Consider the following 4133-nt stretch of genomic DNA (forward strand, 5'->3'; position numbering starts at 1 on the left):
CCCTTGAGTTTCAATTCAAAGCAACACTCGCTCTAAATGACAAATCAGAAAAAAAAAAAAAAAAGCGTTTCACTTTCAACATACCAAGACAACAAACGGGAACGACGGAAGAAATTAAGAATATCCATCTACATTGTGAATCAATCATGACTACGAGGGGAGAAATTCTTTTCAGTCTAACCGGAATATGAGTTGGCAGCTTAGTTATTATCCAGCATCATCACAATTCAAAGGGGAGAATGGGCAGAAATGAGATGAAAATTTTACTTATAATTTGCCATATTAGCAGTGCAGTCACAGAGACCCTGCAGAGTTTGAACTCTTTCGAATAACAACTAAGATTAGCATCAAAAAAGAAGAAGAAACAAGAGACTTTTTTTTTTTTTTGACACATAACAAGAGACCTTCTTTTGATGATCCTACGCTAAAAGAGAAAAGCTTATGAGCCGGGACTAAATTACACAGGATTTGTACTGCTAGTGTAATCAGCAGCTTGCTGATCCAAGTCTTCTCTACCATTTCCGTTGTCTTCTATGTTCTCACCTGACATCTCCTCTAACGATTTACCTTTTGACTCTGGTACCAACAGAGTAAACACCATACCAAAGAAGTTGATAGCACCGAGCATGATTAGGGCATTTCTGATCCCTATACCTGGTGGGTACCCTGCATCTGTCTTTGTCTTGTCCTGCGGCTGCGCTGCGTACAAGAAGCCAAAAGCCCCAACCATTGCCCCAGCCTTCCCAGATGCAGCTGATATACCATGGCATGTCGACCGTAGCCTGGCCGGAAAGATCTCCGCTGGCACGACGAATGTAGTGGCATTAGGCCCAAAGTTTGAAAAGAAGAAGGTCAGAGAATACATGATAACGAAGCCAATTCTGTTATCCTTCAGGGTCCAGTGATGGTAGGGAATGGCCAATGCAAACATGAACACCGTCATGAAGAAGAAACCCATCAACTGAATTTTAAACCTTCCAATTTTATCAATGAAAGCTACCGTAAACCAGTACCCTGGAACAGTACTGCACAGAGCAATAAGCGTTTGTGCCCTTGCAATTTTATAAACTTCTTCAAGTGCACTCATCGTCTTTGCCGGAGGTATCCACCCAACTGCGCTGAAAATATCCTTTTGGAACAAATTGGAACTGTAAAATGCAATGTCCAGCAGGAACCATGTCATGGTGGTTCCCAGCAGGTGAAGCCCATGACGACGAAGGAACTCCTTGGAGAACAAGCCAAATGAGTTGGAAGTGTCTTGCGACAGACTCTCAACCTTATCCTGCTCCGCCTCAATTTCAACCTGTAAGACTTTTGACATGTCGCTCGCCGCCCGTTTTGCATTCTTAGCAACAAGGGCGGTGTATCGAGCAGTCTCGGGCATTTTCATACGCCAGTAATACGTTAAAGCAGCAGGCAATGAACCAAACATTAGGATAAGACGCCAGACATAATCTGCCTGTGGCACAGTCGAAGCAATTGGATCAACGTCGTAAGCTGGGGCATGGAATTTGGCCTTGAATGCAGCAGAGATGATAATTGCCACCATCCCACCGGCCAAAATTCCAAAGCCTTGCATGGCAAAGACGGCAGCGATGAAGGCCCCACGAGTCTTCTTGTTGGCGTATTCAGACATGATTGTGGCAGAAAGTGGGTAGTCACCACCGATGCCGAATCCGAGCCAGAAGCGGAAGAAACAGAGGGTGGCCATCACAGCTTTTGCGTCTTGTCCAAATGAAAGCCCGGAAGCTATTGAGCAAATCACCATGAGCATGAGGGTCATACCATAGACACGCTTACGACCCATCTTATCACCGAGCCAGCCGAAGAAAAGCTGGCCGGCGAGTGTGCCACAGAATGCAACGCCATTGACAGCGGCTGACACATTGGGAGGCAGGCTTCCAGGCTTAGTCGATCCATCAACATGGTAGTATATTCGACCAAGCAATTTGGTGACGAGTGAGATGCAGAACAGATCATAGGCATCCGTAAAGAAACCCATGCCCGCAATTACGATTGCAGTGAAATGGTACCATTGCGTCTTCGCTTGATCAAGTGCATTAAGCACCTGCAGTTGCCCCCCAGCCATTCCTACGCTAATGGGAAGCTTTGTCTGCCTCTGCGCTTTTCTAAGAGTTCCAGAAATGCTTCCTACAAAATTACAATAGGTGAACAGAACACAGATCAGAATCTAATCTTACCCAGACCGAGTTCACTCAGGTCATAACTCAGGCGAGTCACTTAATAAATAAAGGTAGCTATCAGAAAGACCAGGAGCCTAATAGAAGACAAAAGCATCATATGTTCACAGTTGGTGACGTTGATGGTTAATGGAGACCAGAAAAAGAGAAAATAACAAGTGGATAGTTTCATCGAATAAAAATGAAACAATAATAATAACTCAAAAGCGGAAAGCCATATAATTCTCTTTTCCTTTAATTTTCTTATTTTTCTTTATAGAAGACAAGAAGGGAGATTCTTTTAGAGAAGCAGACGCGATGGGGAGAATCCTGGAAAAAGAGATTCCTGTATTGCAAAACATGATTACAGTAAAATAAAATAAAATTTTGTTCGGTGTGATTCTCATGATTTCTAAGAAAAAACAAGTATGATTCCATTTACATGAGACGAAGGATCGCTCGATCCTAGAAATTCTGGGTTCATTAGCAAGAGGTTAGAGGGCATCCTGGGTTATTTGGGAGAGGAATCTTTTTGGTAATCTATCTGATCTACCTCGATGCTTCCCCTGTTGCTCCAAATCTTTGGTGAATAAAGATGATAATTTATCTCTAAAGTGGTAGGACAAGTGGGAAGAGCAGATCGGATTGTTGCAGAGCAAGAGGTGTGGAACAAATAGAGAAATACAAAAGAGGTAAGGGCTCCAATATCTTCTAGAATGACCAAAAGGCTCCGTGACTGCTGGAAAAGCACTAGCAAACAACATGAGTTCCAATGAAGATTCATTCAACAAGAAAAATTACAGTGAAGAAACCAAGAAATCCATCTCGACCTCAAGGATTCCAAACCCACGTACCCGCCACTGACTCCACGTAGCAAAGAAAAGATCAGAAAAGATAAAAATACAAAAAAGATGATCTCGATAACTTAACCTTTTTGACTTGTTTTGAATTAAAAAATAAAAAATAAACAGAGTTCCTTTTATTTTATTTATTAAGAAAGTTAAATATTGAAACTGTTCGTCACCAAATAATTCCAAAAAAAAAAAAAGATCTTTAAGTACCAAAAATAAGGAATTAGAAAAATATTACAAAACGAACCTACATCAAGAAATTACAGGAAATCGAAAAAAATTACCTAAAAGATCATCTTGACCCTAATGCAAGTAGAGTATGAACTGCGAACCAATGAACATTTCTATTTACGAAGGCTCTGTTTTGTCATCCAGATCGGAGAAAGTACTCAGAAATGCGGGATATGACTCTTCAGTCTTTGATATGGAAAAAGGCAAGAAAGAAACAGAGAGGCAACAAAGCTTCAACTAGTAGCAAGATTTCGATTTAAAAATCAGAAAACAAAGTTAAATGTAATAATAGTATTCAAGCTCAAGCCGTCAAGCGATGACTATTCCATAAATCAGCGATTATTATTTACTTGTATTCAATCAGATGTAACCAACTCATGGGGCAATGCATTCAAATACAAAGTTAAACTGAAAATATAAAGATGATCCATGGAAGAAAACGAAAAAAAAAAAAGAGAAAAAGATCGTGTTCAGGCTATTTAAATTAAATTAAAAAAACAAAAAAGAATGACAACCAACTTGAGTAGAAGATAGGATGCAGGAAAAGATAATCTGGATTTGAAGATAAAGGCAACCTTCTTCACATGTATGGCAGAAGTAAAGAAAAAAAAAAAGAAAGAAGAAAATCAGATACTGAAAGTCTGAACGTTAAATCTAATTAAATAATAGAATTAAAGGAAGAAAAGTTTGAACGTCAATTAGAAATTTTGGGAAGCCATGGAAAGTGATATAATTAAACAAGACCGATACCAGGGAGAAGAGGGATCTCACCAATTCTTTTTTGTTTTTTTTTTTCTTGAGTCGCTGTTGGATACAACAGAGAGAGAGAGAGAGAGAGAGAGAGAGCTGGGTAGCTAAGGGAAATAGGGGC

General features: G+C 40.2%; 1 pseudogene across 2 annotated transcripts; it reads right to left on the reverse strand.

Annotated features, from left to right (window-relative positions):
• Positions 1–240: 240 nt before the first annotated feature.
• On the reverse strand, positions 241–4133 carry LOC148878825 (inorganic phosphate transporter 1-4 pseudogene; annotated as a pseudogene). Of its 2 annotated transcripts, none has more exons than XR_016104022.1 (2): positions 4034–4133; positions 241–2151 (listed from the first exon to the last, which is right to left on the reverse strand). The product of XR_016104022.1 is annotated as an inorganic phosphate transporter 1-4 pseudogene, transcript variant X1 (transcript). The 2 variants fall into 2 exon arrangements; XR_016104023.1 differs by having other exon boundaries at positions 3316–4133.

This window comes from Nelumbo lutea, chromosome 1, assembly GCF_056320005.1.
Source record: "Nelumbo lutea isolate HS-2025 chromosome 1, American lotus-T2T, whole genome shotgun sequence".
Lineage (NCBI taxonomy): Eukaryota > Viridiplantae > Streptophyta > Magnoliopsida > Proteales > Nelumbonaceae > Nelumbo > Nelumbo lutea.